Genomic DNA, 25,618 nt, shown 5'->3' on the forward strand with positions numbered 1-25,618 from the left:
TTTGTTTTTTCAAATATGGGAGAGCAGGGACACTTGTTACAATGTCCTGCTATATGACTCCCATAGCCATTCTTTAGGTTACGGATGTTCTGACGAGCTCTTTCATTAAAACACTGCCCCGTTTGACCTATATAAGTATTTCCACAGCTCAGCGGTATCTGATAGATAACGCTGCGCCTGTAGTCAGTGAAACTGGATTAATTATTTGTGGTGCATAGGGGGCCTTTCGCACGTTTTCATACGATTACACATCGAGGAAAGCTTGCATCGGGCACTGAAAAGCAAATTCGCATTATGCCTATTGGAAACTTTCTTTAGACTGTGTGACAACTTGTGCAAGTATGGCACCACGTGCGTTGGTCTCTTGTCTTTATTCTTTTCTTTCTGTGATGGTTCGGAACTTATTCTTTTTTCTTTCTGCAAGATTGCTTCGCATACAGAAGTGATGACAGAACAGAGAAAGCCTGCGTTCTGTAATCGCGCTATCTGATTTTAAAAAACTTCCCTCGCACTCATGCTCACACGACTTACTCATTGCAGTCTTAATGCACGTCGTTGCTATGGCTCTCTTAATCAATTTAGAGTGTGCGCTGTCGTAGCGCAACAAGGTTTTCTTAGATGTGGGATGATATTCCCAGCATACATGCTCGTCCAAAGAAAAACAGAGGTTAATATCGAGAAACTGAATGCGGTTGTTAATTGGCAATTCATACGTGAACTTAAGTCCTTCCGATGAGTTAATGAACAAGGCCAAAATTTCTTCGACCACGTCATGAAAATGCATACACCTATCTTTCTTCATAACAATTAAGTAGTCGTCAACGTACCCAAACACTCGCGTTACAGGCGTGTCAACCAGCTTAGGAGAAATTACATTGTCAACCGAGGATAAAAAATGTCACACAAAACGGGGGCTATGGCTGATCCTATACAGATGCCAGTCGTTGGATGTAGAACTGGTCATCATAATTAATAGCAGTTGAATGAACATAAAAATCTATAAGCTTTAAAAAATTGTCGCTGTCGACACCGACAGAATTCTGAAAATTGACTTCTCCAAAATCGTCTATCCTATCGCGCACAGCGCACATCAAACCATCGCGCGGCACAGAATAATATAAATCCTCTACATCTGTTGAAAATGAGGCTAGTGCAGTCATCCTGCCTTCATTTATCGCCAAGATAACTTCTTCGGAGCTTCTTACCACAAAAGGGTCATTTATATGCAATTTCTTCAGATGACCTTGTAGAACTTTCACTACATGACATTGCCATGACGTCTTCTCGAACACAATAACCCTAAGCGGGTATTCAGGCTTGTGGGTCAGCCATAGCCCCCATAATATGTGATATTTGTGTGAGCGTAAAGCTCAGAAATCGTGTGCCTCACCGTCTCGCAGATCGACTGTGTTGGTATACATGCGTGGTACAAAACTCTGCACATGGCAATGCTCGCTCCTGCATGCAACTCCGATTGTTAAATGATAAATAAAACTACGGAGTATAAAAATCTAAAATAATCGATGCTGCCAGCTACGCAGTTATCCCCAGCAGCGAGCATGGAGAGAAGTCCCTTGTCGAAAGAATGTAGAAATTTGCACCAGTGCGTTCTGCACATTTGTCATGGCGCCGAAGGGTCCACCTCTGTGTTATTTATTTATTTTTTGAATATTTTTTTCGGCACTTTACTTATCCTCTTACACCGGAAGTCGAAGATCGTAAGACTCCTCGCCATTCGATGGCATTGCAACCCCTCAGCAACACTGGTTCAAGGTATATCTGCCGAGGAGCACGGATTTATTTGCGCATAATAAAGAAATTTGCGTGGCAGTATAACGTTATCGAGGCCTTTTGGCACGTATACAACATCACTCTGCCAAATCTTCCTTGCTAAGGATCCGTTTTAGCGCCATTTTTAAACTTCCGTCACACGCCGCTGCGATTTTCGACCAGCCAGTGCAAATAAGAGGAAGCGGACCAATCGAAAACGCCGGCACCACCCTCCTCATCCGGTTATCAACGTTCGCTGTGTTGGCTCGGCCCCATCAAAACTCTCTCCACTTGAGCGTGTCCTCGTTTCTACTCAGCCAGTTAGGTTGACAATTGACAAGAACTTTATTGAAGTGCCCTGAGGAACTTGATTGGGAGGAGTTGGTGATTGGGGAGTTGGTAGTTTATTGAGTCGGTGGTTCCGCCCACGACGGGACCGGGAGGTAGTGACTCTGCGACGCCGCGGGCCCTTTGGACAGCATGTAGTTGGTGCGTGAATTCCGAGCTCTTCAGCAAGGCGTCCCACTTGGACTTGTATTAAACTTCGAAGCCCGCGTTGTACGGGCACAGCCAGAGCATGTGATCGAGGGAGCAGCATGCGTGACCGTACTTGGAGCACGACTGCAGGAAGTTGGGGTCTATCTAACTAAGCGATCTGGGAGTGAGGTACGATCTCGTCTGTAAGAGCCTGAAAGTAACGGCCTAAGCCCTGTTCAGTTTCGGGCTGGGGGGGAGGGGAGGGAATTTCCTCCTGTTTTGTCTGTAATGCGAAGTAATTTCGTGATAGGGGTTAAGAGAATCTGTGAAGGGCAATCCTGTGGGAGAGCCGGACTGTTAGCTCGGGAACGGTTCGTGAATTCACGCGCCAGGCAGTTGGCCCGCTCAATAGGGTTGCAACCTGCTTGATTAGATATATTGTTCACGCGGGCCGGGAACCGCACTATGCTATGACCTCCAGTTTCTTCGAAAGGATAGGACTACGAAAGGATCTGCTGACGATGTCGGCTGCATGTTTAGAAACCAGAGCGGACGAGAATTTCGACAGATACCCCCTGTCCAAATTAGCCAGTTAGATAAGAAAAACTTCTCAACGTAGGCAATGCTATTCGATTTGAAAGCAAAAGAAAGTGACATCCTACAAACCGAGAAGTGCGTTTGACTGGGCTTTTCAAACAACGCTGCGGGTTATCACCCGGTGCTTGCGTCGGTGGTTACGTAAATTTGTCGTCAAGTGATTAGAATAAAAACAGATTGGAATAGTTTTACGTTATAGGGCCCCTGCATGGTGCTTTTTTTTTTGCTTATACATAACTTTAAATATCGCCTACGGCAGATAGCCCAATTCAGTTCGTTGAGCTAGATTATTTAAATAGGCTGACATTACATGCACGCAAATCGCGATGCGCAACCCATAAAGTAAAAGAAATTCACTAAATTAGTTTTTAACAAATTGCATTACGCCGTATATTGATTACGAATAGTGGCCGCAGATTATCCACACGAACCCTATTTTCAAGAATTGGACCAGCTTCGAGACATTCGTTCTCAAAGTGCGCGACGAAATAAATTGACGTTGCAATTATTTTTGTGCTTGAATACACAAAATTCTCTTAAGAAGGCAAGTGACACGAAAGTGAATTTTTTACCGCAAGTTTGATAGCGCATACGTCGAAACCGGTGCCATCTTCAGAGTTATTTCCAAGTGGATATGTCTTGCAAATTCCCGTCTGCAATTAGAAAATTGCAATAGGTGCTGTAAATTTAATTAGTCAGAAGCTTAATTATTAGTTAGTCAGAAGCTTAACTAGTAAAACTGTCTGAATTAGCCAATTATACATTTTCGATTTATTGCGCGCGCAATATTACATCTGCCTCTCCGAGAAATCCAGAATTCGAATTGTGCTATATCTCCCGCAGGCAATCCTTAAGAATTCCGTGCAGTCTATAACAATTCCAGATATACGCTTGCCTAAAGACATTCCAACCTCGCATACCGGTGACCTGGATAAATTCGAGCATAAGCAGCATACTCAAAGCAGAACACAGGAGCAGGTTTTCATTCCGCTCTCCTCGGAATGACGGTCCCCGCGGCCGGGAACCGGGCCGCAACCTTGTGCTCTGTAGCACAACGCCATGCATGGCCATGCGTCACCGCAGCGGTCGGTTATTGACTGACAAAACCTAAATATATGAGCCTGTAGCGCCCACCGACGCCGCAACGCCGGGACGCTATGGTCGGCACTCTCCGCCGGTGCCTGGGTGCGGACTGCGAAAGAAGAGAAAAATAAAGTTGGGCTGCGAGTGCTCGACGCACAAGAAGGGCACGCGTTGTTCTAGAAGCCTGCAACGCCGGTCGTCTTGGTCGGGCGCACCGTCGATTCCGACAAGTCCTTTTTATCAGCTTCAACACAATCCTATAGCTCTACACATGCACAGCCTCGTTCAAATAAGGGGCGCTGTAACGTAAAACTATTGCAAACTTTTCTATTCCAATTCTACAATCAGCCCTACGTGATTGGTTAAAAACTTTTTTGGACCACCCCCACTTCGCCTGGCTGTCACGGGACGTCACGCAAATCGCGATAGCTTCCCATCTGATATGACCTGTGCACACTCATTATGCATGATTTGACCGAACAAAAGCAAGAAGGTTATTTCTGATTCGACGCCTTTTCGCGATAAGCCCTCGGCTATTGGTCAAAAGGTTTCGGGCTGCACCCACTTCGCCTGCCTGTCACGCGACGTCACAAAACCGCAAGAACTCACCGCGTTAAAGATGCATTAATATGCCGAACAAACCTGAGTTTTCTTCTGAATAGCCGCAGGCTGCCCCGTTCCGGAAGGAATAAAGATGGCTGCAGCCGATCGCCCAGGCACTGACTACTCGCACCTGCCGGAAAGCATGGGTTAATTTGCGTATAATAAACCTTCTTGCGTGGCCGTGTAACGTTTTCGAGCACTTTCGGAACGTTCACGACCTCGTTCTGCCAACTCTTCTTTGCTGAGCATCCGCTTTAGCGTCATTCTTAAGCTTCCGTTGCATGCCGCCGCGATTTTCGACCAGCCTCAGCGAGTTAAATAAGGGAAAGCGGACCAATCGCAGGCGCCGGCATCACCCTCTTCGTCCGGTTAGCGATTTTGAGTGCAGTGGCTCGGCCCCATCAAATCCCTCTACACTTGCGCGTGCTCCTCGCCTCTTGTCAGCCAATTAGATTAGACAAGCCGCTCAGCGTAGGCAATGTTATTCGTTTTCCAAGCAAACAAAAGTGACCTCCTAGGAAGGAGGGGAGCGTTTGATTGGTCTGTTCAGACAACTCTGCGAGTGACCGCCCGATGCTTGCGTCGGCGCTTACGCAAATTTGACGTCAGGAGATTGGAATAAAAACATTTTGGAATAGTTTTACGTTATAGGACCCCAGCTCTATTTGTTCATGAGCTCGCCGTTGCTCTGGGAATTGGTATTAATAATCACTCAATTAGCATCACTGCCGTTAAAATAATAAATAAACCAGCGACTGCCTTTTAATGATGCCGGTTTCGCGTCACCTCAGTTTCCTGCGTCCCAGGCAGATAAATGTAAAGTGACGAAATCGCTGCACGTTAATGTCATGGGATTTTTCAGCGAAGAAGTTAAATTTTTATGTGTTTTATTTTCCCATCCCTCTCTGTCAGAAACGGCCCTTCATGCCACAGTGTAAGTTAAATAGAACTAACGCTGCACTCTTTTTTTACTTACACAACGCGATACTACATTTGTGACGTTGTGTTAGAGTACAGGCCGCACAGTCCATCTTCAACCAGTCATGATACAGATGACGGTGAAGTTCCACGAACTTCCTTTGAAAAAATTACCGCTCCCTGCTGGTATGGTGCCGCATAAGCAATTTTTCTGGATGTTCAAAATATAGAACCATTGGCTTTGTTCAGCAATACCACTGGCGCAATTCTAGGCACTACTACATTCAATGAAAAAAGAGAATAAAAGTAATATACAAAATATGTTTTGCGCGGCCCTTTAAGGAGAAGCGCGATATTTGTGACCGGTCGAAGCATCTTCTCTACGACACTGAACAAGACGACTGCCCTTTAAAAGTTGACTCTGAGGCGACGCATAAGTTTCTCAAGTATCTCAAGACCTCCGCAGTGCTGAGATAGAGCAACGAAGTTATTCTGTTATCCCGCTCCTTTCATCTTACTGGACGCCTTAAGGCGTCCAGTAAGCTATAGCACACGCAATTGCGTAAGCTATATTAAGTAAGCTATAGCTCAAGCTATTGCTATAGCTCAAGCAGTTGCAATAGCTTCGCTTTCTGCACACGTAGAATAATAATTTTAAAAATGCAAGGAGTTGGGCGAATGAGAGAGGATATCTCTTTACGAGAAGCTTCACAGGCTCGTAGGCGCTACTTAATTCTCGGCGTAATAGAATGTGAAGCTGGTTTGAGAAACTTATCGAGATTCCAGGCGCCTTGGGTTGTCCTCTACCGGCTATACATCGAAGTCTTCTGCAGCAGCTGAAAAGCAAGCCGGCGGGGCTGCCTTGATACGTGAAATAAGCTTTTGCAAGAGTCGTCCTGTGACTTGTACGTGTACCGATCCCAGCGTGAATCTTTTCGCCACATTTAGTTGACTGCCACAACAAGACCACGACTCCTGCGCTCTTTATACAAAAGTTCAACCACAGACTCCTAAAATATTTCCGCCCCTCAATGTTTAATTTTCACTAATTAAACTAGCCTTCATCAACCTTTCGTACATTTTCGTTTCATAGCAATCCGCGCATATGCCCGGCACACTCCTATCAGTAAAACCATGCCCGTCTCAAACAGTTCCTGACAGGAGAGTGGTGGGTGCAGAGCGTTTAGGAAAAGATACACACACACAAACACACACATTTGATGCCGACTATTGTTGTGTTTTATAATTACACACTAAATTTAAGATGTACGATATTCAAGAATGCAGAGAAAGAAACAAAACAAACATGCCAGCTTGCTTGTCGAAAACAACGCTCTTCCCGGTCATCGAGTGCAGTGAGGTTGCAGGGAGATGGGCCTCACAGATCCATGACCGTTAATAATAAAGCTAACCGGATCAAATTTACGCACAATATATAGTTTATTCACTTATTTTTAATATGCGTTTAGTTTCTCAATATCTTCTCTGCGTATTGTTCTGTTTCCTCAAAAGGTTACATAATTGTGGTCTTTTGCGCAAGTTTGATGCTTCATGAAGCCAACGAGAGTGTTATAAAATAGCCTATACTGTTCCTTACCAGGGGCGTAGCCAGGGGGGGAGGGGCTTATGGGGATTCGCAGTCTCTGTCTGCTTGCAGCTACTAGGGCAAGGATCATCTTTGCTTTTTTCTCGTTGGAAAAAAGGCATCACGAAATTGCTCGCGCTTTAGCGGCCGATGCACGATAGTCTGTTTATCGATGTCTGAAATTACCGCCTACCACTACAACCACGTCCATCAGTCGCTTTACACAGCACAGGAGATAACGGTCGCTAGCTTACATCGAACAGCCAACGCTTTCGTCGCAGCTCTGTCGCTTTTTAAGTGACAACTAGCGCACCTGTGGCTGTTTGTGCGCGGAAAGATTGGGAGCAGTGCAATCATGACACGCAAGCGGGCATGTCACGTTGTGCTTTTTTTTTGTATTTCGCGGGAATCTGCAGTGCATCACAGCACGAACAAATTTCGGGGGGGGGGCTGAGGCTGCAAGAATATTTCGAAGCTGGCACCCGGGTACGCGATTGAACCCGATGACAATATTCAACACCTACTTGACGCTGAAGCAAACCGGCAGCTTCACAAGAAAGTGGCAGAGAGCTTGAGTCATAAATAATGAGGTTCGCTCCAACGTTTTGTCTTTCATGGCAGCTAATCAGCACGCTAGCACGCGCACAGCTCGGTGTGTTCAACTCAACTGCCTGGATGATTCTGAAAACAGCTGGACTGCACCCTCATCACCTGCAGTTGTATCAATGCCTGGAGTCAAGGGATCTTCAAGAGAGACTCAACTTTGCGAATTGGATTTTGATTCAGGAGGATCAGGATTCTGACTTTCTCACGAAGGTATCCGGACTGACGAGATGAATTTTTCCTGAAATTGCCAATATCCACAACGCCCACTATAGAAGTGAGCAAAATCCCCAGTGGCTAGGAATATCCCGCCACAAATATCAGTGGTCTTTTAACGTTTGGTGCCGAATATATGACAGCACAGTCATTGGCCTAATGTTTTAGAGCGCAGCTCTTTGGCGTCCGTTCCTGGGTTTCGCGTCGTCGTCGGCCTCGTAACCAGCTCCGCCCCCCTTTCATCCCCCCAGCGCTAGCAGCGACCGACTGATACCGCTGGATGCCGCTGACGCCGCTAGAGAGTCAAGATAACGTGACTGCATAGAACACCGTCGCCGCCATGCAGAAAGAGGAGGAAAGGGTCCCCCCCCCCCTGTTCTTGTGTGGCGGATAGGGTGCTCTTCAGTTGCCGACGCGCCGGTTATTCGTTGTCCCTGAAACCAACTCCGCAGCTGGGGTTGACTCACTATCGGCGTCAGCGGCATCAGTCAGTCGCTGCTATCTCTTCCCTCCTCCCTTTATCGTGTTGTCCGCTTGCTGCGCGCGCTTCTGCCCCCATCGTTTGCCGCTGGGTGTACACGCCGCCCCCTCCCCCCTCTTCCTGCGAGTCTCCGGTTGTCAAAGCGCCGGCTCGAACTTCATTCCTTTCTTCGCTCCTCCTCCAATGCAACCCCTGTGCGGTGGCAATCAGAGAGCCAGATCGGTGGCGGCGGATCTGTATATGTGCACCGCCCGAGCCGAAATTGCCGCTGCCGTTCGCCCTGTGCGGTGGCAATCAGAGAGCCAGATCGGTGGCGGCTTGACATAAAGACAAACAGCAATTTCCTAACACTTATGCGGGAGAACATCCCGTTCCTCTCGCTCGTAACACGTCCCACGGCTGTGACAACCTCGCGAGGCACTTGTATAGATCTCGTCTTTGAGAATCAAGCATTGGTGTACCAAGTCGAACATATATCAGTCTATTTCTCCGACCACAAAGCTTCCTTCATGACTGTCAAGAACTGTTAGTGGAGTCTTTGTTAAAGGAATACGTGTGAAAAATAAAAAAAAAATTCTGTGATAGCGCATACATGTGTTGCTCGATTTCTTTGCCTCAATCTATCGAAAAGGTGAAACAGCTTATTTGCTGCGCTCAAATTTCGCATTAGGAAGTAACGTAATCGTCGGTAATTTTTTTAACAACACTCTGACCGGCAAGAGGTATGTCAGTTCTTCAAAGGGCAGGTTGAAGTCTTCTGCAGCAACATACCACTAGCCCAACTTGACGCAATGTGGTGTCAGCACGACGGGGCCAGTCAAGCACGACAGTCAAGCACGAGCAAGCCTTGATGTTACTTTCCCAGGGCAATGGATAAGGAGAAACGGGCCTGTGCTGTGGCCGGCAATCTCATCCGAACTCAGCCCTCTTGACTTTTTCTCCTGGGGCTATATTAAGGATCACGTACATATTACGGAAACGACGACTCCAGAAGCCTTACAGGAGAAGATAATTGAAGTCTGCCACAGCATTTCAACGAAGGTGCTCAAGGCAGCGTCAGCAAGCGTTCTCAGAAGGTCCCAGTGTTGTATCGCTGCAGAGCGTAACCTCTATGAGCGCTTGCTGTGACAGCGCATGAAAAATCAACGTAAATTCAATGAAAGACTGCGTCTGGTCATTAATGGTACTTTTATTCCATCATTTTCAGCCTTCTGAAAACTGAGCTTTTTTTATTTAGGGATGTTCCATTTGCTTACAAGCTATCGCGAAATGACGGACCTGTTGCTTCCGGCAGCACAAGCGATAACCGCTGCGTCTGCTTATCGCTATAACGAACTTTCGCGTGGGGAGCACATCGCTGGCGTAGACGGCACAGCCGATGCCTACGTGGTTGCCCTGTCACCTTTTAAGTGGTAGCGCGCCTATGGCTATTTGTGCACGGAACGTTAGGGAGCAGTGCAATCACGACGCGCAAGCGGGCATGTCACTGGTTTTGTAGTTCGCGGGCATCATCAGTAAGCCGAAATACACTAATACCTAATATATATATATATATATATATATATATATATATATATATATATATATATATATAAAGACAGAAACTGTTTATTCGGACGCTTTGCAAACCGCTCTGCATTTTTCTAAATGGGATTTTATTCCTAACTTCATTACTTCAGAAGTTGGTTTATTAATCTTGACTAAAAATCTAATTAAGCAAAATACAAAATATAGCGTGACACACTACGTACAAAAGTGAGCAACATCCACTTGGTCGAGTCGTCTTATAGTGCATCGGCACATTTTTAAACTCTGGCTAAAATTAGCTGAAACACCCTGCATAAAGTGAGTTTGGCTTAGATAAGTAGATTTATTGGTTAGTTATATGTAAATTTAAATATCTTGTTGCGAGGTTTTGTGGATACATGCAGTGAACTTCGTTTCCAGAGACACTTTTTTTTGCTTTTTATCAATTCTTATCTCGGCATTTGTGTATTCCATTGTACTTCGAATTTCTAATGTATATTTTGCAGCACTGGTGCTTTATATATGTGATCTCTGTTGCGAATGCGATTTTGGTGCAATTACAATACGCGACCGGTGACAGCTGCTCCTGCGCAGTACATTGGAATGAAGGACAGCGTCACTGAGATTCTTCCCTGGCCGTTGCATATGTACAAAATTGTAAACAAGGCTTTCGAATGACAAAGTATCAATAACATATTTGTCCTCAACTTGTTCATTTCACGGCCTTTACATTTATCATATCAAGAAATGTACTGCTTTGCTGGTTTCGCACTCATATAGTTCTAAAGTTCGTGTGATATTCTCTTTCTTAATAAATAGACAAACAACATGGGCGGATTGATATCAATTATTTTTGGCACAATCTCTAGGACATAAGAATATATTCTTTTATGACAAGAAACATATTTTACTTGTCTTGACAATGCGTAGCATTCAAGAATTTGTTTGCAGCATCTTTGGTAATTGCAATGCAGTTATTATTCATGTAGTTGATCCCTCGACAAATTATGTGAGGAGGCCAAGTTCCAACGTGAGCCCTCCCCCCCCCCCCCCCCCCGAACGAGATTTCTGGCTACGCCACTGCTCCTTATGAACGATTCATTGTAAGGTAGCTCAAAAATTGTTTCCTTTAAGCTCTGTTACCCAAATAAAAAACTTCTCGAATGAACAGGCTGAGTATATTTGGCATCCACTAAACGAAACCTTCGCCTTACAGGACCAAACCCGTGGCTCGAAACAAGTCTTCTGCATCTTGCATGAAGGCCCCAGCACCTGCGCCAGCAAATTACTGCAGCAGCTTGGAAACAATCCAGTACCACCGGGCAGAAATAAATCGCCAGGGCCCGCAATCCCACAGATGCGCAAGAGCGTTAGAAAGCGATGGATAGTAATGCGCGTTCAATGGCTTAGCCACTAATTGTAGCCCATGAGAGCAGAAATAGGCTCAGAACTTGGTTATCTGCAGGTAATAAGCCTGAGGCACGCTAAAAAAATATCCGACGGCACCTGAGCACTTCTTATTAGTCGTGAATGCGAAAACATTAATGTCCAAGCGAACGCCGCTGAGCAGACCTTCCAGTTTTGCGCTACGAGTAATGTACCACAGCGGTACGCGCTGGCCGAGCCAACAAGCAGCAGCCTGCTGTTCCAACGCCGCATGCCACCGACGCCCTGCGCGACAAGAGACCACCAGGAAGCAGCTAAGCCCAGTGGGGTGAGAGAGAAAGAGAGAGAGAGCGATGAGGACATCAGCCGGCTTCCGAGAGCGAGCCTGAAGTGGCGTCGCGGCGATGCCCTCTTGCTTCACGCAACAACCGGCACGCGCCACCGGGCAGCAGGCGTTCCCTCTCGCCCGCTGTGCTCCATAGAGGCCCCCTCGTGACGTGGCGTTGCAGCCAATGGGAGTTTAGGTGCCGTTTCGCTGCTACGGAAGCAGTGATTTCTTTTTTCGCTAAATGGGCTATTTGACGCTTTCGCATCAATATGTTGAAACGAGCAAAACAGCGGGGCATAACCGCGAGATTGACTTCGGTGATGAACAGCGCTGTTATACGACAGAATCTCGGAGCTCCTCCGAAGCAGAACGCTCCGCAGTTCCCCAGCGTCAGCGCTCGGCAACTGCGCATCTCCACTGATTTGTGCGACGTGAAATGAGAACGGCGCCGGCACGGAACAAATTCCAGAGGAACGATCGCCGCCTGACAGTGCATACGCGTTCGCCTGCAAGCAGACGCCCAACTTGTTTCTTCGCGAGGTCGTTTAAGAAACGCGTTGTGCGGTGCAAAAAAAAAAAACATGTGATTAAGATTAACGTAAAAGAGGAAGTCCAGAGGAAAAAAAAGATAAAGGAAAACAAGAAATTGGAGCGGGGAAAGCCGTGTAACACGCCCAGACGATCGAACCGTCCAAACCCGAAATGACGTTGCGCTGCAAGCTCAAACGTAGTGCGGCCATATTTCCGGGTGTGCAGTTCAGAAACACACGAAAGGGAACACACGGACAAAATAGACCTCAAAGAAAGAAAGTAAGAACGACGTCCACGGCAAAAGGCACTTTACGCAGCTTGCCAATACGCTTGAAGACGGACGAAACACCATCATTTCTGCGTGAAGAAGGGACAAATTCGGACTTCAAAAAGTGAAAGCACATATGTTTTCTCAGTGACAGTGCCTCGTGCATAGCCAGCAAGACGTTCATGTTTCTTTTCTGTTGCTTCACAAGGTAAGCTAAGATTTCTTTTTCTACTCATACACATGGTATAATAGTATACGCACACAGCGTACTTTAAAGCAAATAGCTTTTTTAGTCTTCTTTTTTTTGACCATTTTTATGGTCGGTGGTTGGACGTTCACCGCCGACACACAGGCGCCGACGGAAGGGGCGGCATGTTCTCGCGCGACCGAATTGAAGGAAAATTTATTGCGGGGCGTTGTCGTCGCCGAACGCTATCATAGTTCCTCAATTGAGACGGCTCTGCTCTCTACGGAATTCCGAGATGAAAGAACGAACGCTCCCAAGGAAATCATCACTACTTCATATCAGGCACGTACCCAGGATTTTTTTTCGCGGGGGGGGGGGGGGGCAACCCAAGGTAACTTTTCTATGTAAATGAGGGCAGGGGGGACGTTTACTAGCGCAGATGTGAATAACACCCACCATTCGCCATAAAGACGCGTAAACCCACAAAATAGAAATGAAATAAGGTGTATTTCACAGGTACGCCTGTGAGTTACACCTCTCCTTTACTTGGAAAACAAGGAACGACGTCAAATGGATTCGCGCAGAAAGGAAACGCAGGAAGAATACTGCAAGTAAACAAGCGAAAGTGTAAAATAAATATTACTGTACAAGAATACAACTTCAAAAAACAGCACTTGGCAAGCAAGGCACACGGGCCGCGCGGGGTTGTGTTCCTCCGCCAGCCAATCACAGAAGCAAACAAAATCGTCGTCATGCGGCCTTTTCAAAATGGCGTCGTACTTGATACGTCCAGAGCGTCTGCTGTTCTTCAGGACTCTTTCCATCGGTGGAAGCAATGAGGTGGGCAACAGACATGGACAAAGTGTACGGAGTCTGAGCATTTCACTCTTTAAAAGTCTGCGGTGCAGCTCATTTCAATGCTGAACCCGTTTTACTCATGAAACTTCACTGCCAACTGAAGTGAAACTTGACAATAAATAGTTGCAGCGAAGCAAGGATGTTATTTCAGTTCAATAAAGAATTAGGCTTTCGCAATTCCGCTGTAATAGGCGAGAGAAAACGTATGAAATTACGCACCAATAATTTTATTTTTGTGGTTATTGCCTTATTTGGGTAACAGGAAACGTTTGATGTACGAATTCTTTGCAGCCTCACGGGAAAACTGGCTGGAGGTTATGAGGGCGTGGGCAGGGCTTCACTGCAGACAATCCAAAACGCCTTCATTCTGCTGACACTACTCAGTTTTGAGCCGTGTATAATGAAGATTTAGCGCCGCACTCGCAATGTGAGGCTTGTTGTTAAAATAATTTTTATGAATTTGTAGTTCTCCAGAAGTGAAATTTGTCAGCGCTTCATTCCGTCAGGTTACACATTATTTTGTTAATCTTATCTTAGCCAGGTTCCATGCGCGGACATCGTTGGCCCGTGCATTGTATGGGGCGACGTGAAGCAGCTGGTATGCGGCAAAGGGCCCAGAGAGATCGTGAAGCTGCAACCGGACACATCACTGGAAAAAGCCTTGGTGCTTTGTTTGTGTGCGTAATAGGTAAAGAACGTTACGTATCCGGCTGCTTTCGGTACGCTTCGTTCAAGCAGTTGTGAGATGTGCCGGCAACGACGAAATCCCATGGGCGCAAAAAAAGGCTACGCGATTTGTTGACGAAGATACACTTCGTTTGGGTGAAGTACATAGCAAAGTTCACGTGGCGCTTCAAAGCGACATCAAGAGTTCCTCTGGAGCCTATATTATAATGTCTTTTATTCTCAGGTTGTTCTTCTATATAAGGAAGCATTCTTGTAAGTTATTGTGAATAAAATGGATCACTCAATTTTGAAATTCATTTAAATTCCTTGTTCTGTTTTGCTCATCAGCTTCGATTCAAAATGTAAAGCCTCACATCAATGCTCACAGAATTCCTCACTTAATGCTTTTGACAAACGTGTAGGTGATGGCGTCCAAAGAATGCATATCAGAGGCTTAATTGTATAGATTCGCTAGGTGCACTTGTGCAAGATACTTTATGAAAGTTTGTCTTGCGCTGCCTTCAACGGCGCTTGTGTGTGTCACAATAGAAGTTTCAGAGGCAATTTAAAACGCCTTCATTCCGCTAATACTACTCAGTTTCGAGCCCTGTATACCGAAGCTTTAACGCCGTAATCGCAAAGTGAGGCTTGTCGATCCGTGACTGGCGACCTTCCTAACGCTTAGTGAAGGTGACAGATAGGATTTTTAGTTACTTCATGCGGCATTCTCCTCCTCTGTAAGATGCCTTTCTGACCGTCAGAAATCATTTAAAAAGAAAGCTGAAAGAAGATAATATTTGCTGAGCCGCAATTATGGGCGTGGCGGCTGCTCAGAGAGGATACTGATGCCCGCCATTAAATAGCTAATTACAAAAATCACCTTTCAATTTTCACTTTGCACATGTGCAAACTAGAACACTGCACTGCGACAGCGTAACACGAGCTTAATAGCTGTACTATAATTGCGGAATGCGGTTTATAGTACAAGAAGAAAGCATAAAATAAGAGACAAGCTTTCATTAATTCACCGGCTACTCTCCATGTTGTGCCTGACGGCACATATTGCGTGCTTAAGCACAGCTCAAGATCGGCAATGAGTCCTTGTACCTATCCACTTAACGGAATCGGTGGTCTTTCATGAAGCAGCTCCTAAACGATGTAAAAACTAGTTGATCACCTCTGCCACTGTTTTCGTTAGCTAAACTATCCATATATGACGTCAATATGAAATTACAACATTTTAAAGAAAACAAATGAATAACTATTTATTACAACTTTCAGGCCATGCTAAGGTCGTAAAGGCGAGAACAATCAATAAGCATAGAAAAGCTACTTTCTTAGCGTTTCGAAACCTACTTGTTCTTCAGCATATACGCGAGAAACGTATTGTTGTGAATGCATGGTCGCTCCTGGCAAGATACCGTATTATGACGCATTGCCGGTCTTTATCTGTGCGTAAGCACGCAATATGTGCTGTTACGTAAAACATACAGAGAGTAGCCAATGAATTACTGAAAGCTTGTCTTTCATTCTATACTTCCTACCTGTACTATAAACCGCATTCCGCATTTATAGTACAGCTAGCAAGCTCACGTTATCATGTTGCAGTGCAGTGTTCTGGTTTGCGCATGTGCAAGATGAAAATTGAAAGTTGATTTTTGTAATTAGCTATTTAATGGCGGGCATCAGTGCACTCCCCAAGGAGCCGCCACGCCCATAATTCCGGCGCAGCAAATATTATCTTCTTTCAGCTTTCTTTTGAAATTATTTCTGACGGTCAGAAAGGCATCTTACAGAGGAGGAGAATGCCGCATCAAGTAAGTAAGGATTATATATCTTTCACCTTCACTAAGCGTTAAGAAGGTCGCCAGTCACGGATGGAAAGCGTGAGCGCTTAGCGTGAAAGCGCCCCACGCCTAAAACAAGCGTGCAAAAAATAGCCTTCATTCACGCTTCGCAAGCATTACGCATCCCGCGAGCCATGCTTAGGAAGTGTAATCTTTCAGCGTGACAGCACACAACGCTTAGAACAAGCGTGCGAAAAATCGTCGACACTCACGATGGCTAAGCGTGAGCAATTTTAGAGTGTAGAGGCGTTTCAACAGGCCGTAACGAGAAGGCTAAACAGCATTCCAGTCCAGGCGTTCCTGGAGGCGTACGAAATCTGGAAAGCTCGTTGGCGCCACTGTGTAGATGCGGAAGGGTGCTACTTTGAAAAATTCTAATCGTTTGTACTATTCTCACGAATAAAATTTAAAAAAAAATGAGTCCTACTACTTTCAGAACAGACCCTATACCACGGTCAATGCGAAATGTCGATGATTCAGGTTCTTGCGTAACCCGGTAATCTGCCGACGTCTAGTGCTTACAAAAGAATGAATCAGCGCTGTGCACAATATATCGTGTCCGATAAATATCCGGTCCTGACGACCACCTCGAAGCAGTCATCGTTTACTTTCATCACACAAATGTATTATCCTAAAAGGTAGCTGCGGGGGCATCAACATACAAACAGCCGTAAACGGATATTTTACTGCCATTTACCTCGCATAAAAAAGCATGCGCCAATAGTTTATGCAGAGTGACTTCATAAGCACGGCAAGAGTTCAATTATGGCCCGTATGTGTTATACAGTGAAGACAGTTTGGGAGTGCCTACCGGAGAGATTAGTTGTGAAATTCAAGATGTTTTCTCGTCTAATACAAAATTTACTCGAATTTATCATTCTAGATCACAAGCTGAGCGGTTGGTGCATATAATGACTTAAGTCACGTATTTTTGTCCGGAGGGCTCTAATGCTTCACTTAGGCCTGAACATCGTCAAAGTGACTTACTGCCAAATTCGGAAGCGAATTTCTGGAAAAGTACTTAATTTCATAGTTTTACATTATGTTTCGCAAAACTTTAGCAAAGCAAAAGAAGTAATCAGAAATATTGTGGGTGAAACGTTAACGTCGTTTATTGGGGAAAAATAACACAAAAACACATTTTTTTTCTTTTTTACAACTCCGAATAAACGCGAAAAATTCATAAATGTGTTCAACTATGACGTCAGAATAAATAAGAACGCCAGTAAAATATGGACAATAAGATTTGTCATTGTACCTAGTTTCACACATGACTAAAAAGGTGTACCTCCAACCAGCTTTTTTCTTTTTCTTGGAAACTTCAATTAAAGAGCACTTATAGGTCACCTCAAAATTTTTTTCCAGAAAGATACTGTGGGGAAAGGTCATTAACAGAATCACATACTAGCCCAATTAATTCCACGAGAATCAGCGATGGCCACTTTTGCGGTCTGGGACATTTCGCGTGGAATGACCCAGCGGTCAACGTTCTTCGCAGCCAGCATTAAAATTCTAGGCTGCTTGTCGTTGACTAAACGAAAGCGGGCCAGCCGCCGCAATGCACAGACTCATCGTAGCATCATGCCGTTGGCGACGGTGCCAGTCTGGCCTATTATTGGGGCGATGCGATCGCCGTCATAGGCGCTCTTCTAAGCGAAACTCCTGTGTCAACTATACCTTACAGGCAATTTGGCGTGGGCATAGGCACCTACGTTTCTCGCCGAGTAGGCGACAACGGAGCCGCCACGAAGGAGAGGAATCGGCTTATACTATTATAAGCATCCATATACACTCCGCCGCCCCCACTCCCCCATCACAAACTCTTATCTCGTTCCACTAAAATTTCAGCTGTAAGTGGTAAATTTTTGCAAATATTTTGCACTTGATTGGAACAGCGTTCCACAAGGCCACGAAATATATGGAACGACATTCAATATATTTCAACTTCTTATTTTTAAATTCACATAAAAATACGTATGTGTAACTATGTTTCACTGAAATAGCTACTGTTACCCGCAACAGCGTTCCACATATTTGTACTTTATATCTGGAACGTTCTGACACGCCCATACAGGAACCATGTCAAGTATGTGTAATGATGGTACTTACTCAAAAACGGCATTGTGCGAGTGAGCAGCATTGACACTAGTGTCATGCGACTGAAGCGCCCTCTCAAAGCCTTGGTAAGAAGCGTCCTGCTGAACAGGAACGTGTTCGCTATGCTACAAAACGCGGTGCGTGAACATGAAAAGTAGATGCGTTATCCAGGGTGTCCCAGGACCCTTGACGATTGCCTGTTTCCGAGAGGGAGTGCTGCTCAACGCGACCACGCCAATAAAGCTTTGCTACTATCATGCAGAAAACTGATTTGGCCTCCCGCTTACAGACATTTTTTCCGTGTTCCTACTTTCTTTTGTCCGTGTTTCTGTCACTTGTTTATTTCCTATTTTCTTTCCTATTTTATTTTGTTTCCTATCTCCTCTTTTCATTCCCTCCTCCCGAAAGAGTAGGCAGGCATTGTTCCCCTTTCGGTGGCAGTTGTCATCTTGCTCCGTCCCTGTTTTCTTTGTGTGCTTGTATGTTTCCATAAATAATAATAATAATAATAATAATAATAATAATAATAATAATAATAATAATAATAATAATAATAATAATAATAATAATAATAATAATAATAATAATAATAGTGCACCAAGATTTACAAATAGGCAAATGCCACGTAGCTGGGTAGAACCAAGGTGATGTTGTTTGCCGTCGCTTGGAGATACTCAGAGTATTTCTTGTCTTCCGCCTTTAATTACGTAATTAGTCTGAATTAAATAATCAACTTCTCAAATAATCAAATTGCATGAAAAAATGTAAATGAGAAAATTGTAAAGCAACACGACAAACTCGCGATACAGCTTTCTATTGCTGAATACGCGCTACATAGAAGTGTTTTTCCGAGCGTGAAAGATGCCCGCGAACACGCGCAAGATTGCCGCGCAACTGGACGCTCGAGGGACTTCGCAGCACAAATTACTAAGGGGTTACTAATGTAGGCACCATAATGGCAAATATTCCGTCGAAATTAATTGTATTGCTGTAACTGTAAATATATGGTGCAGCTAGAAGAAAAAGAAAATCATCCTGCCTGTGCAGTCAGAACGCAGTTTAAATATCCGCGGCTCTGTCCTGCACATAGAAAAACGGATTTATTGAATCAAACAAATATTTTCCCCCTAAACAGTAGGAAGGGCGTGCACAGTCAAAAAGTGCAAAGGCAACGAGCTGAACTAGCTCTGAACAACGTCGCGAAGTTACTAACGTATTCACGATTAACCACGTGACCATTACCCGAATTCCCTGCGACATTTCAAGCCCGCTGGTGTGGTCGAAGGCAACAATGGACGTGTACTGAAACCTCAGCAAGCGGCAAAAAAGAGAACGAAAAAGAATAAAAGAAACCAGTCACATGCCGGTGAACACTACAATGGACAACGTATCCAATAAAAAATTTTCATCAGCCTGTTGGGATTTCCGAGCCCTGAAATATGCTCCATAACTTTGTCATTCAGAATAACAGTGCAAAGCTGAAAAAACAAAACAACGATGCAACAGTCCACAAGCAAAACGATAAACATACCCGAGCAGAACGACTGCCCACAAAGGCAAGTGCATTCGCGAGGAATGGAACATTCAGTGGCAAAACGACAAAGAAGAGTGACAATGTATGTTCTCACAATAAGCTGGCAGTGCCACCGCAAGCGACTAATTACGCGCAGCTGACCGCGTAGAAGGCTCAACGCGGAAGCGCGAACAGCAAGTCCCAGTGTGACATAACAGCGAAAGAGGCTGGCTAGGGTTGTGAGCACAACTAAACACTCAGGTTTCTGCTCGACACGGATAGGGACAAACAGGAGGAACGCCGGATAATTGTGTAAAAAAGATTTTCTTAAAAAGAAGGAAGGGAGCATCGTAACAAATTCCAACAGGCCCACGTAGAAAAAACAAAGGAATACCCATTTCCATCTCTCCCCTCTCTCTCTCTCTCTCTCTCTCTCTCTCTCTCACACACACACACACACACGCGCGCACACACACACACACACACACACACACACACACACACACACACACACACACACACACACACACACACACACACACACGCAGAGACAGACAGACAGACATGTAATGGTACCTGACATAGCCAGAGGGGTGCTTCCTTCGAACAAGTTTACTTAGACTAGTTTCTAAAGCAAGTAAAATCGGCAATAGCTGAAAGACTCACATTGTTATCTAATAACATGCATTGCTTGCGAGTCTGTTGTTCACAGTTTGCTATTGCATGTGTGCTGCGTCTAAGGGTAAATCATCGGTAATAAAGTACGCATGCATCCCACAAAATATGTGTTCTCGGAGCCAACATTTACAGAATAATTCTTGCCATCTCCCCTCCCCTTTTTTTGTCGTAACTGCGGGAATGTTACGAATTTCAATGTTCACAGATTGGACGGTATGCTTTAGCTGCTCTTGCAAGCTCTATCGACTTGATATTCTGTAGACATCGGGATTCAGTGGACGTTAGCCTTCTATGGACCGCTACCTGCTCAACCGAACCCAAACGGAAAGGCCTCCAATTATTACAAACACAAATTATAAATCCGTAAGACTGATCAATCTGAACATTCATAAATATTCCAGACGCAGATACCACTAAGGCTAAAAGAAAAATTCACCAACCTGTTCTATTTTAGCGAACACCCTTCGAAACGCGCGTAATATTATCGGAAATTATCGGTGGCATCCCTCTCCTCCTCACGGGCCGTACCCTCCTTTACACAGTCCAACTAACCTCAACGAACGCCGCACTATAATTCTTCAGACGTCACAGTAACGTTGAAGTTTCGCCCGAAAGGCGAAGTATCGATCGCGTTTGCCAATTATTTTAGACGGTTATACGAAGTAAAGATAGCAGTGTTATCGGACGTATAAATCTGTAAGCATTAGTTAACAGACTAATCTAAGAAGCATGGTGTCACGGGCGCAATGGCAAACATAAACACATCTCACTAAATGACCACGGACATTCGCTGTCAAAACGCTGGCATGAGGAAGAGCGGCAGCGGCAGCGAGCGAATCGCCCTTCGTGCTACCTCTCACTTCAACACGAACTAAGCGACGACCTTCCGTCCTTCCATCCAACCAACCTTCCGTCCTTGTTTGCTGGCGCTAAATGCGCTTTCAGTTTACCAACACGGCCAACAAATGGCAATGCTAAGCGAAGAGAACACAACGCACGCGAGGCCATCAGCCCTCGGCTCGCATAGACTTTGTACCTATATCGGAGATGGCTTTCAAGATAGGATACTCACTACCACGTTCAGCCGCTTCATACTCAGCCGCCGCCGAATTAGAATGCACCCCTGCTACGCTGCATGCGAAGGAAGATGACGCACTTCCCGCCTTCTTTCCTTGCGCACGCGAGATCGAGCCACCATGATTGTCGGCTCGCTATGACGCGTTTTCACTTGTAACAACAGCATACGGCGCGCGGCCGCGATGTTATCGCACTTGGGACTTTATATGGAACACCACGGCGACGATAACGGCGAAAACGGCGGAAGTTATCCTGAGGTGGTCCATACAATTGTTAACGCAATAAGAAAGCTTTGCTGTAAAATTAATCTCCCCTGAAAGGCAGTAAATTAACGCCCATGGTAAGTCGGTCCCACCACCGACTATAGAACATCGTAACCCGTACGAACACACGCACACAAAAAAAAAAACATCGCTTTAGAACTGTTCGATGTTAGGTGTATGTCGTTGCTTTGTTGCCGTAGCCAGGCCACAGGCGGTGACTGACCACTCGGACATGCATCCAGCACGCAAAAATACCCCCGGAGTTTACTCCCAGACGTTCATGTGGGGCTCCGGCCGTAACATTACCAGGTGGCTTCCGTGAGCACATACACACGAAATAAAACAGTGCACAGCAATAAATGTGCGGTACGAACCGCGTACATGCGCAACCATATACAAGTAATTCGCCCTGCAGCGGTTGCGATAATTTAACGGCTAAGGTATCGAAGCCGTCTCCACGTATGCTTCCGTATCTCTGCACACATATGTGCTTTCGTCGGGTCAACAATTTCCTCGGCAACGAAGTTCTTTACCTTGTTCAACGCAACCACATGTCCTCCTTTTGCTATTGCGGATACGGGAGAGTTAGCTATACTGTATAAAAGCTAGGTAAGCAGTTGTAGCCCTGACGAATTCCCCTTGTCGAATCATTGGCTCCAGCCTGCAACATATCTTGGTCGACCACTCTTCATAATCACTACTTAATTTAAGTACAGGGACGCCTCAAGTTCATTTACTGTGCACTGTCTATAGCGCTGTTACAGGTTTGTTAGCAAATACAGTGACAGTTTTTCCCCGTCACACGTGACGGCGAGAAAGCTACCTTTAACTGTAACTGTCAGCGCAGGCAATTTTAGTGTGACTTCTGTGTAGCAAAGCACGCACGTGTACAACGAAATCACCATGTCTACAGCATTTTCGATGAAACGGCGTTCAATGAAAGTTCCGGCCCCCATAAGGCCGAACGTCGTTTTGAATAATAACTCGACAGCGCGTAATTTCGCACTGTTATCTATCTGGTCGCCACTCATGGCCTAGTTCCACCAAACTAAGCGCGCTATGGGAAATTACAGTGACATACCCAATCAAGCATGCGGAGAGTGCGGACACAAGAGGACGCCGCTATATAGTTTCCCCAATTTCTTCGCGACTATAGTACAGTTGGGCGGTTTTGGCGCGCCACGTTGCAATAACATTTCTAAAATGCAGCGTTAAACATCCATGCCGAGTCGATAGATGGCCGTTCGCAATTGCGCGCGGCAGAGCCGAGGAGCTAATTGACCGCGTATGCGTCAGAATTTCGGTCACGACGGCAAGCTGCGCGAGCACTGCAGGTTGCCGTCGGTGGCATGCAGATAAAAGCCGTGGATGTCTTGAGAGCCTCTTCTGTATTCGGCCTTCACGCTTGAACATTGAGTTGAAGGAAACGGAAGCGGTCGCTATTATTTTGAAAGGTTTGGCGCGCAGTCGCGCTCTACAGGAGGCTATTGTTGAGCTGGTGCGACTGCTTCCCGTAGCCTTTGAGCGATGGTATGAGGTTGTTCAAAGTTCGCAGTTCTGCGCGGAAAGGCCACTGCGATTCGAACTCGTATATATCAGTAGCAACGGGCAGTTGAAGCCAGACGTGCTAGCCATTGGGTTGATGCCCAACAGCCGCGCTTGGTAATCTGTGGAAGGCTTTGGGCACCACAAAGGCTGAGAATGGTGGTGTCTCTGCATGGAGTACTTGGGAAGCCACAACATTCAATATTGTAGCGGAAGAAGACGTTTTGTTCACTGCAAAGATGTTGTTGTTGAGAACGGTGTCCTGCGTGCGAGCCTGGCGCGCCTGGCCGTTCGAGGCACTTTGCGCGTATTCGCTGGCTTCTTTCCTTTCACGCTCAGAATAGCACTTTTATTTAGCACGTATTGAAAAACAGAAAGCTGTATCGGGAGTTTAGCATGTCGCTCTACAATTTTCTCACAAACACTTTTCACCTAATTATCATATTTGAGAAGTTGATTGATTAATTAACACTAATTATATAATTAGGCGGAATGAAAACAAAGTAATCTGAGTAGCTCCAAGCGACGACAAACAAAATTACCTTGATTCTTTCCAGCTACGTGGCATTGGCTTATTTTTAAACTCTGGCTGGAGTTAGTTGGGACACCCTGTATAATGTCCGCCTCGTCTGGTAATCCACCCGAACAGGCAGAATAGTATTCTATCCTCCATGCATTTTTTTTAAATATCTGTTCCAACTAAACGCGCACGCACGCAGGGATGTACGCGCACTTTCTCTCCCTCTTGTTGTCACATCGCATGGCAAATCTCCGAGGTGTTCACTTACATAAGCCGCGCGGGTTGACTACGACACTGCATTGGAACCCAGGTACATCAGGAGGTCAAGCCGCTTCTTTCCAGTAGCGTCGTCTACTGGGTCACTTCACCATTCCTCGCCACCAGAGCAAGCATGATGGCAACTTGGCCGCTTTATGACACAGGCAAGCTCTGAGATCGCCAACCAACTGGCGCAAGAGGTAGCGCCGTGGGCGCGCGCCTTTATATCCATACCTAATTCGCAAGCGTTTCCCTTCAGTTAAAGCAAACTCTGCTGCAAAGATTTGGCACCATGTTCGTTCGAACGGCGAACGTGGTGGAGCGGTAGCGCCTGTACCAGTCGCGCCATTGCAGTACCTCCCACCTCTTTCCCTCGCCCCAGATTCCTTTCCGGCGAAGGAACCCAGTCCTTCAGTAGCCCCCACGGACCAGGAGTCGTAACCAGTGTCGCACAGGTGCCTGAGCCACGGCCCTTCTCTTTTAGGACCCTTACAAAATGAGTTTAGACTGTCTATAGAAAGTCTATAGACTTCTTATATACGACTTTGCCTTTCTATATGTTCGGTCGTTGGTAGATACAACGTCTACAGACTGTCTATAGACGAGAGTCAATAAGTTTTCTATTTATTTTTGTCTATTTGCATTCTATAGACGGTGTATAGAAAAAAAGTCGATAAGTTGTTTGTTTCTTTTTGTCTACTTCCCCCTCTATAGCCTACCTACACGAGAGTCGATACAGTCTCTATTTATTTTTGTCCATCCTTTCGGTATAGACTGTCTATAGACGAGAATCGATAAGGTTTTTGTTTCTTTTTGTCTACTCGCATCCTATATACGGTCTATAAAAAAAGACTATGAGGTGTTTGTTTATTTGTGTGTACTTCCCCTCTAGAGACTACTTATAGACGAAAGTCGATATAGTCTCTATTTATTTTTGTCCATCTTTTGTGTTTAGACTTTCTATAGACGAGAGTCGAGAAGGTGTTGATTATTTTTCTCTACTCCCGGTTTATGGATTCTCCAAAGGCAAAAGTTGATTAGGTGTACATTTCTTTTTGCCTATCCCCGTCTATAAATTTCACGCATATATATATATATATATATATATATATATATATATATATATATATATATATATATATATATATATATATATATATATATATATATATATATATATATATATATATATATAATTTAAAGGACCTTACTGGCCCAAACGGCATTGAGTAGGGGGGGTTTAGTTATTACAGTGAAAGTACAAGCAAACTAGTAAGGTACAGGTTTACTAAGCAAGAGAACAAACAAAAAACACAACACAACAAAATACGTTTGCGAAATAAGCACTACAACAGCGTTCCAGTGCAAGTGAAGAAGAAGAAGAAAATGCAACACATCACAAAATAAACAATGTATGAACTATATATATATAGGCTGGTCCACCAGCCGAAACGCCAGTGCACTATACTGTGCTTATTCCAACGTACGTCGTACTCCCTTTTTCTTCATTTTGCTACCGGGGCCAGTGTGATTTCCTCAGGCCATAATTATATATATATATATATATATATATATATATATATATATATATATATATATATATATATATATATATATATTTCCAAGCTTGAAAGAAGCCCGCGAGTACACGCAATGTGCTTACAGCTGCCAGTCGCGCGGTTGTATCTACAAATATATATATATATATATATCGTAGCACTTGTTTTCTTATTGCA

The sequence above is a fragment of the Dermacentor variabilis genome, chromosome 1 (assembly GCF_050947875.1).
Source record: "Dermacentor variabilis isolate Ectoservices chromosome 1, ASM5094787v1, whole genome shotgun sequence".
Lineage (NCBI taxonomy): Eukaryota > Metazoa > Arthropoda > Arachnida > Ixodida > Ixodidae > Dermacentor > Dermacentor variabilis.